The 14,446-nt window shown below is 36.9% G+C and overlaps 1 non-coding gene across 1 annotated transcript; it reads left to right on the top strand.

Moving 5' to 3' along the window:
- The first annotated feature begins 2,550 nt into the window (after nt 1-2,550).
- On the top strand, nt 2,551-2,622 carry TRNAD-GUC (transfer RNA aspartic acid (anticodon GUC)). Its single transcript has one exon. It is a non-coding gene; the product is annotated as a tRNA-Asp (tRNA).
- Nucleotides 2,623-14,446: the final 11,824 nt, after the last annotated feature.

The raw sequence follows: 14,446 nt of genomic DNA, 5'->3' as shown, positions 1-14,446 counted from the left end.
ATCTCAAATTACGGGACAGGATACGTTCTGTTCGATTTATGGATCGATTGCGACAGAACGCGTGAACAATTTCGCAGCATGAGGCTTAGGCTAGGGGTTGGAGTCAATACTCAGAATATGAATTGTGTGTTGTGATTTCACGTCGAACTTGGGCTATATTTATAGAAAAGAGTTTGTGGAAAGATAGATTTGCAGAGCTCTAATCCACAAAGAATTAGGAAAAAACACGTACCCAGGTAATTCCGGCGCCCAGAGCCAGACGTTGAAAATAGGGTCTGGGCTGTTTTCTTAGTCAGATTCGAATTCCTGAAATCCGTAGTGTTTGAGACTTAATCGAGTCTTTTGGTGCGTATCAATTTCATGACGGAATGCGTCTAGGCCCGTTACGAACTCTAGGCTCGTTAGGATTTTAATTAATACGTAACTCTAATTTACGAATCATATTAGGAATAGGATTCTCGCAGTTTTCTATCTCATTTAGGATTTATGTTGGAGTGCAACACCTAATTCTGACAGGTTTCTATCTTTTATGACTTGCCACTTTTAGAAGCTACCCTTTACGACAGTTACTATTTTTAGCAGGTTTCCATAAATAGCCGGTTTCTATAAATAACAGGTTTCAGGTGAAACGAGAAGGGTGATTGAGATTCGTTATTTTATAGGAGATGCGTTGTCAAGTGGAGATTTATGTTTTCATCATCGAACCTTCCCTTTCGGGAATGGGGACAAAAGTAGGTGTCTACACAAAGTATTTAGCAAAATTGTTACGCAATAACTCAAATAAACTTTACTACAGAATAAATAACAGAATTATACATATCATGAGTGAATAGTTTTTAACAAACTGATCCAAGTGTTGTAACTGTACACAATCAAATCGATGCATTGGTATCTTATCTATATTTCCAATGGCATTTTGAAAAAATTGTATCATTATTTAGTTGTCGCCGACAATACAATATTGTTCCTTATTAGGTTGGACCGAAAAATATCTGTTTGTGTAGATTTTCCCCTCAATTAATTTTGGACGAAAGTGTTGGACAAAATTTGCTTTAATTGAGGCATGCATATAATCATCCTGCAGTTAAATAATAGCATTATAAGTTAATTAAGAAGTTTATTTTAAAATCATAAAGTACATATTAGAAAAATTATACACCTCTTCGTCGATGAGGACCATGTCCAAACTAATTAAACTATTTTGTTTGCGAAAGTTCACCACATCAATCAAGCGCGAAACACGAATGAATTGAACAATACGATCAATTTATAGGACTTAATCAATTATAAATTTGAATATGATTAGAACTTCCAATTTTTATAAATTTATCTAATAGGATTATCAATCTGACTATTGTGTTATAATAGGACTATAAGTAGGTAAGCAATAGTAATTAATTTGTTAATATCTAATAGGAGTTTACGTAGGAAAATTGTGTTATAATAGGAGTATACGTAGGAAGCAATACTAATTAATTTGTTAATGAATAGGAGTATACGGCCTACTTCATTAGATCTAAGTCTTTTTTTTAGTTTCCTGTATCTAATAGATTATACGGCTTAATTCATTAGATCTAAGTCTTTTTTTTTTTTTTTTGATTTCAACACGTGAGTCTATAACTTTTTTGATTGCATTAAAATATATCCAGGTGTCATCTAATTAATTATCTACGTGGCACTCAATTTTTTTAATTCAAAAATAAATTAGAAATCTTATTTTTAATTGGCCGAGACCATTAGTAATCCTAGGTGGCGCTCTAATATTTCGACAAAAATGCCTCCTTTATATATGTATATAAGATTAGATTAGATTAGATTAGATCGTAGACAATTGAAATATCCCCAATTGGGATGTGACTTCTAAAAGTCCTCCCATTTGTCATTACTAATGAATTCCTCGCCATTTAACTACGTACACTGTATTTCTGTAAAACACATGAGCCAAGGAAATGAACTTCTCTTTTCAAGAAACCGTTTCACATATCATTAAGTGTAAGCTAATTAAGATATGCTAGCTCTTTAAACATCGTCTCATTAAGACCATAAGTCCATAACATTATAGAAAGATCCTAAACATTAAGTGATTTGTGACCAAATTGGACACAAATCACCCAACACAACCTTTTCTAATTAATTAGTATTTCGGCTTGGGCAATACTCTGCGGAGTATTATGTGAATAACAATTAATTATTATATTAAATGAAATTATGTGTGAAATTTTTCCACAAAATATTTTTTTTCTGTACTATATTAATATCAATTTTGCAAAGATAACTTATAAAAAATTATAATTCAATTGGATAACACTCTAATATTAAAAGCGGAGGTCGCAGGTTCGAATCTTCTGAAACTCATTTATCTCATTTTTCAAGTAAAGGTGGATTGACGACAATATTAAGATTTTCCCTCGAGGATGCATCGTGATCAGAGCCAAGAATTGAAGGAGATGCGATGAAAATAATACATTAAAAAACTAAGTCTCGAAAGGCAGGCGCAAATATCATATAGAAAAAGTTTATAAAAACACAATTAATAAGAGTAGCAACCAAGTCGTTGTAGTATAGTGGTAAGTATTCCCGCCTGTCACGCGGGTGACCCGGGTTCGATCCCCGGCAACGGCGCGTCTTACTTTTTAGGAAACTTTTTTTAATACACTACACTTCTCTAGTGCTACTGTCATAGGCTCTTAGCTTGATTTTTTTTTTTTTTTTTCATATTACTTGCACAGTATTTTTATAATACAATATTTGTATGACTAAAATTTCTTTTAACGATAAAAATTGTATTGGATTATACACTACGAAGTACGAAGTACGTACATGCATTGTGGTATTTGCTAACAGTAACTCATTTACCCAAATTATAAGCAAACAAAGTTCCTAAGGTCATAAATATAATTCTAGATAAAACATGAGGTTTTTCTTTTCTTTTTTTAAGCTCAAAACATGAGAAATTGAGAAAAACACAAGAGTAAAGAAATAGAAGAAAACAAAAAGACAATAAAATTTTAAAACTAGCCTTTACATTGCATAATAGTTTACGAGTTACGACTCTAGTGCAACGCCGACCTATCTTGTACTTGTTGCTTCAAATGTAACTACCAAAATTAGAGTGCGTTTTTGCACGTGTGTTAGTTTTGTGGAGTTCCACAAGAGGGGGGGTGAATTGATTTTTTTTTTTTTTGCAGTTTTATAAGAAATAAACAATAAGGAACAGACACAGCAAATAGAGCAAGCACGATTTAGCGTGGAAAACTCTCTAGGCCCAATAGAGAGGAAAAAACCACAGCCCCTTTGGGGACTTAAACACTTCTACTAATTAGGCAAAACAACTCAGTTTCTTTACAAGCCTAATCTACTCGGGCCACAATCTGTAAATCACCTCAGATTACAGATAACTAGGAACAACCCCTCGTTGTTCCTTTCTCCCAATGAAACAATCCCTCAATTGTTCCAACTCACATATCTCTCTTGAGATCTTTCACTCTTGCTTGCTAGTAAGCCTGACTCAGGCTTAACATACATCAATTCGACTTAATGTAAAAACGGAATAAATAAAAACTAAGATGAATACGAAGACACAAGACCTACCAACCAATATTGCTCTATCTGGGAACAGGAACAGACTCTTAAAAATAAAGACTTTAAAGGCGATACCTAAAAGCTCCGATTTAATGCTTATGAGTCTGATAAGTTTTACGAGAAGAACTTTAGGTATATTTATAGAGATTCTGTGATTTACCCTAGTAAACCTAGACTTCCAATTTCTAACTAGATTAGGACTCTCCTAAAGATAAGTTTCTGTTAAGAAACGATTTAATCTTCTAGAGTGTTTGATACCAAATTGACTTCTATCTTTATAAACCTAAAGACTTGAACTTCTCCTCGACTTTTTCCAAAGATTATCTTTAATCACGATTAACTAATTTTAGACATATTAAAACCTTTCTTTAATATCGATAATCATTTGGATTAAAACTTAGTTTATTCTGCGACCCTAAGAACTTAGGTGATAACTCGACTCTTTAAAAACAATGTTTGCAGACTTAGCAGTATGTTTGATACATTGGCCTTGTACCTTTGCGTATTCATCAAATACTTCTTAAGCCTTCACAGAAGCTTAATCCTTGCATCCACACTTGAAGCTTCTTGACTTGTTATATCATTTGATGCTGCTTCAAGGATTTATTGGACTTGTTTTCCTTCCTTCGAGGCTTCTTCATCCTTATCAATATAAGTTGAAAGTAACCACTTCACTCTAGTCCTGTCATTTCTAGAATGTAAAACGTAAGCACAAATAAGCTTGTCATCATCAAAACTCAGGGACCAACAATTTCCCCCTTTTTGATGATGACAACCTTTCAACTTGAATAAAACATAACATTCTTTTAAAGTAAACATGGTGAGTTCCGAAACATGTAATGAACATGGAAACAGACATCCTAAAACTTTGATCGAACCATGTATGAGTAAAATCAGAATGAAACAAGTTGCCAATAGTAATATCTTCCCCCTTTGGAATGATCAAAAAGGTGGATTTGAAAAACGATTTTGAAGAAGGAAAGGACCAGAATCATGTTACCCTTCCAAACAGTGAATCTTATTGCAGCTCAAGTCGGTCAACGAGTTTGGCTGCACCCCTGCAAGCAAAATTTAGGCAAAAGAAGCATAGAAAACAAGACAAGTAAGCACCCTGCATGTTAGTGTGATCGAACCATCAGAACGTAGGAAAAGCGCACTAATGAATATTAGCCATGATAAACCCGGCGCAGCAAAACAAAACACAAAGTTCCAAAGTTTCACACAACAAAAAAACCGAAAAAAATAGTTTATATGTAACAGGAAGGGGTTTTTTTTTTTTTTTAGCAGGGTCTGGGCAGGATCGGGCTTGAGGAGAGGCAGGGCTGGCTTCAGCAGCTTCATCAGTATGGACCTCCACCTCCTGGATCATATCAGCTAGGCGCTCAGTCATATCATTGAAGAATTGAGCTTGATCCGTCTGCACCTGGACCATAAGCTCCTATAGTGACTTGAGTGATGCATGGATTGCTGTATTGTCCTGCTGCAACTGATTGAAACTATCCATTACCTTTGTAAGGATGCCATCTTGGGAAGGAGCTGCAGACTGAGTTTCCCCATCCTTATCTGATTCTGAGTCATCAACCTTGTAGACCGATGGAGGTATAATCTTAGAGGAGCTGGCAGTACGGCGGTTGCGCCTTGTAGGTAGAGTAGAAGCAGGAGAATGATGGATTGATTGCGGTTTTGCAGGAACTTGAGGGGGGGACCTTTCTCGAGGTCTCAAATCAGCCATCCCACCCTCAGAAATCCCTTCTTTTTCCGTACAGGGGAACACTGTCTCTCCCTCTTCCTCAGACAGATCGTCCTCCTCTTCTATCTCTTCACCTTCGTCGTCCTCGAGCTGAGCCTGGTCACCTGGTCCCATTTTCCCCACACAGACAACACCATCTATAACCCTCAGACTAATCCCATTTAGACAGGCTCGAGACAGGATATGGGCTTGGAAAAGTGGCTCAGAGGTGTAAGAAGTGAGATCAACACCCATTTTGCGCATGATGAAGGTGAGAAGAGACCCATAACCAATGAAATTATTTTGGGAAATGCAGTGGGTAAGGTGGGCAATGAAAACAGCAGGGAAATTGATTTGGTGTTGGTTTTCAAGCAGGTAGATGTAAATGAGGTCGAGTCTGCTAGCCAAGGCCCTTTTATCAGCACGAGGAACCAGACCTCTATGAACGACATTAAACAAGACTTTTTGAAATGGTGTAAGTAAGGACTGATTGTGAGCTTTTGGTACCTTCCCTGGTCCCCCAAAATACGAATAAACCTCCTTCATGGTAGTACCCCCAAGTTCAATTTGTCCCTTCCCCTTATAATAGACTTCTTCCCCCAGCATAGGAACCTTAAACCATGATCCCAATTTTGCAGCATTAAACCTAATTTTTGTTCCATTAACAAGTGAATCGCAAACCCCTTCAGAATAGGTAAAATTCGAACAAAACTCCCCCATTGCTTCTGGAAACATACAAGTATTTGAATAGACCTCAAACAAATACGTCCACCCCTGCGACTCTAGACATTCCATTAGTTCGACAAACCCTACCTCTCTACACCAAGCAAAATCGACACTTAAACCATGAAGCATGCGATCAATAGGAAAGAAATGATACCTAGGTTCAGGTTTGACTTTCTTCTCCATTGGTGGTTGGAGTTCCCCCTGAACTGGTGCTGGCTGCTCCTTCTTCACCAAAAACTTTCTCTTCGTTGTCAATTTAGCAGCAGATTTTGAAGTAGGTTGCTTAGTTGGAGGTTTTGGGGCCATGTTATCAGTGGATGGTGGTGGAAGAGTTTGAAGAGGGACGGCGGTGATAATCGGAATTGAGGGAGAGTGAGGGTTTGTGGAATTGGGAAAGGTGAGGCGGTAGAGTGTCATGATTATATAGGAGAGGTGGTTGACGAATAAATAGGGGGTGATAAGGATGTGGGTTTGAAATTCAAAATTCCGGGAAGTGTGAGAGGTTTGATTTGATGCTCTTCAATTTTATAGGCGAATAATTGGAATATGAAGGGTTTCAGAATTGGGAATTGGTGTGTGGGAAGCGTGTGTAAGTGAACAAAATGAAAGTTCATGCATGCACCGGGTTCATATGATTCATTGAACCAAAAATGCTTTCCATTCATTTTTGATTTTCCCACACAGATGCAAAATAAATACAAGTCTAGTAATTAATGCATTTACCTTAGTAATGCACAGACGTGACTGTGGTAATGCACAGCTGGGTTTTGCAACAAGATTGTATTTGTTAGTCCATTCAGAGAAAAATAAAGCATAAAAAAAAAAAATTAACTTTGTTTTTTTGTTTTTTTTTTGTGCTTTTTTTGTTTAAAATCATCCAAGTAAGGTTAGAGAAAAGAAATTGGCTCGACGTATCACTTAATTTTAATCATACCAAGTTCTAACCTCAGTTTGTCGTGTCTGTCCCTATTCAAGGGTTTTGTCAAGATATCAGCTACTTGATCTTCAATAGGACAGAATTCGAGTTTTACCAGTTCCTTTTCTACATAGTCTTTTAGAAAATGATGCCTAATATGTATGTGCTTGACTCTTGAATGATGAACTGGATCTTTGGATATACAGATGGCACTTGTGTTGTCACATAGTATGGGAACACACTTTAGTCTCATGCCAAAGTCCCTTAGTTGTTGCTTGATCCATAGAATTTGGGAACAACATGAAGCAGCAGCAACGTATTCGGCTTCTGTTGTGGATAGTGCAACAATGTTTTGTTTCTTCGATGCCCAAGAGACGGCACATGCTCCAAGGAACTGGACCATTCCCGATGTGCTTTTCCTATTTACCAAATCACCTGTATAATCAGCGTTTGTGTATCCTTTAAGGTCAAAGTGATCATAGTTAGGATACCATAAATAAGTCGTCAGTGCCTTTTAAGTATCTTAGAATTCTTTTGACTGCTGTAAGATGAGATTCTTTAGGGTTAGATTGAAAACGAGCACAGACACCAACACTAAAGGCAATGTCTGGTCTGCTGGCTGTGAGATAAAGCAAGGAACCAATCATACCTCTATACCTCGTTTGATCTACACTTTTACCTTCTTGATCCTCATCTAGCCTTGTGGTGGTTCCCATTGGAGTATGATTGCTTTTTGCTGACTCCATTCCATATTTCTTGATGAGATCCTTGATGTATTTCTGTTGGTGGATCATGATGCCTTGTTCCGTTTGCTTGATTTGGAGACCTAGGAAGAAGTTTAGTTCTCCCATCATGCTCATTTGAAATTCTTGCTGCATTAAGTCAGAAAACTCCTTGCAAAGATCCTCATTAGTAGCACCAAATATGATATCATCAACGTAGATTTGAACAATTAATATATCTGTGTTTCTTGATTTAAGAAACAAGGTTCTGTCAACCTTACCTCGATTAAATTGATTGTCTAATAGGAAATGAGAGAGACGTTCATACCAGGCTCTTGGAGCTTGTTTTAGTCCGTATAGTGCCTTGTCCAGCTTGTATACATGTGAGGGGTATTCTGGATCTTCAAATCCTGGTGGTTGTTCCACATAAACTTCCTCTTTAAGATATCCGTTTAGGAACGCACATTTTACATCCATTTGATAGAGTTTGAACCCCATGTATGAAGCAAATGCTATAAGTATGCGTATTGCTTCCATTATGGCAACTGGAGCAAAAGTCTCTTCAAAGTCTATTCCTTCTTGTTGATTATACCCCTTGACAACCAATCTGGCTTTGTTCCTGGTGATTGTTGCATGTTCGTCTTGTTTATTTCGGAAGACCCACTTTAGACCTATTACTCGATTGTTCAATGGTGTGGGCTCAAGGTGCCATACTTTATTCCTTTCGAATTCATTGAGTTCCTCCTGCATGGCAGTGATCCAATCAGAGTCAGTTAGTGCCTCTTTATAATTTTTAGGTTCTATCATGGATAAATAAGCATAGAAAGCACAAAAATTTTTGAGCTGTGATCTCGTTGTTGTTCCTCGTCCAAGGTCACTAATTATTTGGTCAAGTGGATGTGAGCTTTGATGTTTCCAAGGTCTAGGTTGGAATGGTGTAGTGACTTCTTCAGCAAGCTGTTCCACTTGTTCATTTGGTTCTGTGTGGTCTTCGGTTTGTATCGGTTCCTCTTCAACTACGCCACCTTCAGGTGTTTCTTCATTCTGAGCTCGTTCTTCTAGTTGAGAATTCCTTCTTATCTCTTCGTCTTCTATTTCTCTTGTAAGTCCTAGCTCAAAGTTTCCATCAGTGGCTGTACCTGTAACAAAGTTTTGGGAGTCAGTTTCATCAAATATAATGTGAATGCTTTCTTCCATGCACATGGTCCTTTTGTTAAATACTCGATATGCTTTGCTGTTTGAGGCATATCCTAAGAATATGGCTTCATCACTTTGTGCATCAAATTTTCCCAGTTGATCCTTTCCATTGTTGTGGACGAAACATTTGTAGCCAAAGATTCTGAGATGCGTTATTGAGGGTTTCCTTCCTTTGTACAGTTCATATGGGGTTTTGTTTTTGATGGCTCTAATTAGTACTCGATTAAGTATACAGCATGCAGTGTTTAGAGCTTCGGCCCAGAAACTTTTGGGGAGTCCACTAGCAATCAGCATTGTCCTTGTCATGTCTTCAAGAGTTCGGTTCTTTCTTTCTACTACCCCATTCTGTTGAGGTGTTCTTGGTGCTGAGAAATTATGATTTATTCCTGAATTTTTACATAGGTCATCGAACTTCTTGTTTTGGAATTCTGTACCATGATCTGATCTGATGTGGACCAATTTGTGATTGCTTTGACCTTGGACCCTAGAGGCAAAGGTCAGGAATTCTTCAAATGTTTCTTCCTTGCTAGCTAGGAAAATCACCCATGTGTATCTTGAGAAGTCGTCCACAATTACAAGCACATACTTCTTTCCACTCCTGCTCTGAGTTCTCATTGGTCCACATAAATCCATGTGGATCAGTTCCAGCGGTCTAGTTGTGCTGACTACTCCTTTTGATTTAAAGGATGTTCTCACTTGTTTACCTTTGATGCAGGCATCGTAGACTGATAATTTTGCAAACTTTGTATTTGGAAGACCTGTGACTAGATCTTTTGAATTCAACTTGTTCATTAGAAAAAGACTAGCATGACCAAATCTTTTGTGCCATAACAATGGATCATCTTCAATAACGCTGAGACAGGTCAGATTGGAGTGAGGAACAGAGTTAAGATTGACCACATATGTGCTCTCTCTTCTTTGTCCCTCTAAGATCATTGTCTCAGTGTTACTGTTTATAATTAGACACTTATCCGAGAAAAATTTTGCATAATTTCCTTTGTCACAGAATTGAGAAATACTTAATAGACTGTGTCCTAGACCTTCAACTAGAAATACATTATCGATGGAGTGAGACTTTGACTTACCGACTTTGCCAATACCAATGATGTTACCTTTCTTATTGTCGCCAAAAGTCACAGTTCCACCTTCATAGGTTGAGTGAGAGAAATTTGTTCCTATCTCCTGTCATGTGCTTGGAACAACCGCTGTCTAGGTACCATGTGTTGTTCCCCCTCACTTCGACCTGCATGATAATCTTAGTTAGAGTTTTTAGGAACCCAGCTTAGCTTGGGTTCCTTACTTGGAATTAAATCACTTTTCTTTACCCATTTAGTCTTGGTAAAATTTATGTTCCTTTCCAGATACTTTTGGTTCTTAGGACAGTTGACTCTATAGTGGCCAATTAGTCCACAAAAGGTGCAAACGATGTCACTGTAGAGATCGACTCTGGTCTTTCTATGGTGACGTTTTTTGTAGTTAAAACCCAATCCTTCTGTGCGTTTGGTCCTGGCTTCTTCTATCCATTTTGGTGTTCCTTCTATTATGTGTTTAGTCTTTTTAGCTAATTCTACTTCTAGGTAGGTCTTTTCTTGGTGGACCTTGACTAGTTCTAGTTGAGTCTTTTCTAGTTCCTTTTTATAGAGAGTTTTAGTCTTGGCAATTTCTAGATCAATCAGTTCTTGTTTTAGCCAGGAGTTCTCATTTCGCAAGGCCTCACACGTTTCTTTTATTTGAAGGTTCTGATCAAAAAGGCTGAAGAAACGGTTGTTAATGTCTATGTTGGTGGTTTTGGTCCATTCTAATTCTTCAGAGAGTTTCTTAACAGTGGACTGATGTTCTTTTTCAGAATCTAATTTTTCTTTTAAGAGATCCTCATAATCACTAGTGAGACAAGAGAGCAAGTCGAATAGTTCTAGTTTAGACAGGGAGTCAAGTTTGTTTTTAATTTGAAAAAGACTTGCCTGAAATTTGTCTGACTCTGAATCTGAACCATCTTCTTCGTGATCAGCTACAAGGCACAGGTGAGCGATTTCTTCATTTGGTTGTTCCTGTTCCTCATCTGAGGAAGAGTCACCCCATGCAGCAATCATAACTTTCCTTACATCAGTTTTTGAGAAGGAGTTCTTGTTGTCTCTGAATCTTTCTTTGTGCGCTTCCTTTCCTTTTCCTTTTTCTTGTTCCCAGAGAGGACAATCCCTAATGCGATGTTCCAAGTTCCCACACTTGTGACATCCATTATCAGTTTTGGAGAATTTCCGATTTGGTTTGCCTCGATGATCTCCTTCTTTGTAGTTCCTAAACATCCTTCTGAACCTTCTAGCAAATAAAGCAGTTTCCTCATCTTCTTCTGAGTTTCATCATTTTCAGTCTTTAGAGCCAGTGCTTTATTCATTGGGTTCTCTGAGGGTCTGGCATTTAATTGCAGCTCATGGGTTAAGAGAGATCCAGCCAGTTGTTCCAGGTTGAATTTTGTAAAGTCCTTAGTTTCCTGTAGGGCAGTAACTTTGGCCATCCAAGGATCCCGAGGAAGACTCCTCAGTACCTTTCTTACTTGTTCCTCAGGAGTTATAATTTTTCCCAGAGAATTCAGTTCATTGATGATGTTTGTGAACCGATTTATCATGTCCTGAATTGATTCCGACGTCTTCATTGAGAACAATTCATATTGGTGCATCAAAAGGTCAATTTTTAATCTTTTGACTTCGTTTGTTCCTTCGTGGGTGACTTGGAGCAGATCCCAAATTTGTTTTTCATTTTTGCAGCCCATTACTCGATTATGCTCGTTTGGACCAAGTCCACAGTGAAGAATCTTTACAGCCATGGCATTAAGCTCAAGTTTCTCGTAGTCTGCTTTGTCAAATTCTGCTATGGGTTTAGGAACAGTTTCCCCAGAGGTGTTCAGTTTGGTGACTTGGAAGTCTCCTACTTCAATGACTCTCCAAACTTGGTAGTTTTCAGCCTTGATGAAAATCTCCATCCTGTTCCTCCAATAAGAGTAGTACTTTCCACTAAACATAGGTGGTCTTTGGGTAGAGTACCCCTCTTCCAATTTCTCCGTAGTATTCATTGTTCCAGAATCGTTTTTCCCGTCAGAGTTACCTGCAGTAAAGGGTTCTGGCTCTGATACCAATTGTTAGTTTCGTGGAGTTCCACAAGGGGTGGGGGGGTGAATTGATTTTTTTTTTGCAGTTTTATAAGAAATAAACAATAAGGAACGGAAACAGCAAATAGAGCAAGCACGATTTAGCGTGGAAAACTCTCTAGGCCCAATAGAGAGGAAAAAACCACGGCCCCTTTGGGGACTTAAACACTTCTACTAATTAGGCAAAACAACTCAGTTTCTTTACAAGCCTAATCTACTCGGGCCACAATCTGTAAATCACCTCAGATTACAGATAACTAGGAACAACCCCTCGTTGTTCCTTTCTCCCAATGAAACAATCCCTCAATTGTTCCAACTCACATATCTCTCTTGAGATCTTTCACTCTTGCTTGCTAGTAAGCCTGACTCAGGCTTAACATACATCAATTCGACTTAATGTAAAAACGGAATAAATAAAAACTAAGATGAATACGAAGACACAAGACCTACCAACCAATATTGCTCTATCTGGGAACAGGAACAGACTCTTAAAAATAAAGACTTTAAAGGCGATACCTAAAAGCTCCGATTTAATGCTTATGAGTCTGATAAGTTTTACGAGAAGAACTTTAGGTATATTTATAGAGATTCTGTGATTTACCCTAGTAAACCTAGACTTCCAATTTCTAACCAGATTAGGACTCTCCTAAAGATAAGTTTCTGTTAAGAAACGATTTAATCTTCTAGAGTGTTTGATACCAAATTGACTTCTATCTTTATAAACCTAAAGACTTGAACTTCTCCTCGACTTTTTCCAAAGATTATCTTTAATCACGATTAACTAATTTTAGACATATTAAAACCTTTCTTTAATATCGATAATCATTTGGATTAAAACTTAGTTTATTCTGCGACCCTAAGAACTTAGGTGATAACTTGACTCTTTAAAAACAATGTTTGCAGACTTAGCAGTATGTTTGATACATTGGCCTTGTACCTTTGCGTATTCATCAAATACTTCTTAAGCCTTCACAGAAGCTTAATCCTTGCATCCACACTTGAAGCTTCTTGACTTGTTATATCATTTGATGCTGCTTCAAGGATTTATTGGACTTGTTTTCTTTCCTTGGAGACTTCTTCATCCTTATCAATACTAGTTGAAAGTAACCACTTCACTCTAGTCCTGTCATTTCTAGAATGTAAAACGTAAGCACAAATAAGCTTGTCATCATCAAAACTCAGGGACCAACAACGTAGACACTACATTTAAAAAGGTTTAGTTGTTAAATGTAAGAGCTTACTTTCTTCTTGCATGTGAATTTAGTGTTGAATCATTATACTTCGTATTTAGTTTCTTTTTGAATAGCTCTTTGTTTCTACTGCTCTATTTAATCAAACCTAAGTTTGTTAGAAACGTAATTGAAGCTTGAATGAAGTTATAATTTGCTTGTTTGCTTATATACGAGTAGCTTAGTTTGATAGTTTTAAGGCATGTTCGGTGATAGTATTTAAGATAGTCGGTAGTATTTTGACCTATTTAACACACTAAATATAAATCTTTGGGAGTTGTGTGGCACTTAGAGCAGAAATTATGGCGCTAATAAAAAGGAGTTGAGTTGGCTCGTAATTTGCAAATTACTCATCTTGCCTTTTTAGATACAATTCACTAGATAGCCTAGCTTGTGTGTAAGCATTACAAATTAAGTAAGACATCTGATTGCAGTGGGTATGCACACGACATCCACCATGTCCGTAACATGCTTGAAATGCTAGAGTGGAAAGTGAAGGTAGCCCATGTTTATCGGGAAGGAAATCGAGCAGCGGATTGGATAGACAACCAAGCGGAGAAGCTGTGTCGTATTAGAAACTAGCTTAGGGCCCGTGCAACGCACGGCTACTACTAAAATAATTTATTATTTTAATAGTAACTAAAAGACTTGTGATATTAGGAAAACATGAAAGTAAAAAGGATATATGAAAAAGTATAAATTCAAAGTTGTGTAAAAAAAATTCAATTGAACCAAATTTGCATATTACTATACAAAGTTAAAAATTATAGTCGTTTACTTGTATGTAGAACGATCTAACAACGTTAACCACACCCGAATGACTCAAGACTAATTTTCGAAAAGACCCGAACATAACCGAGTTAGTCAAATACAACATATTTTGAATTGAGTAAAATCTTGATAAATAAACTTATATGTTAGTCTACTTACCATGTATTATTATTTTAATTAACATTCCTACTTGCCAGTTACCATGTATTATATTATTAATAGTAGACTAACATTAGAAGTTCATTTATCAATATTTTTTATATTTCTTATCAGATTAAAAAGTTATAATAATACATAAATAAAATTATATCATAAAGGAAAAAATAATATTGATTTAGCTTTCCTCCAATAATATATTATGCAGTACACATCTATGGTAATTAAAATACATTTTTATCTTAGTTTCCTAAAAAATGTAATGTAATTTATTTA

The sequence above is a fragment of the Spinacia oleracea genome, chromosome 6 (assembly GCF_020520425.1).
Source record: "Spinacia oleracea cultivar Varoflay chromosome 6, BTI_SOV_V1, whole genome shotgun sequence".
NCBI lineage: Eukaryota > Viridiplantae > Streptophyta > Magnoliopsida > Caryophyllales > Amaranthaceae > Spinacia > Spinacia oleracea.
The sequence above is the reverse complement of the archived record's forward strand: the minus strand, read 5'-3'. Positions and strand labels throughout refer to the sequence as shown.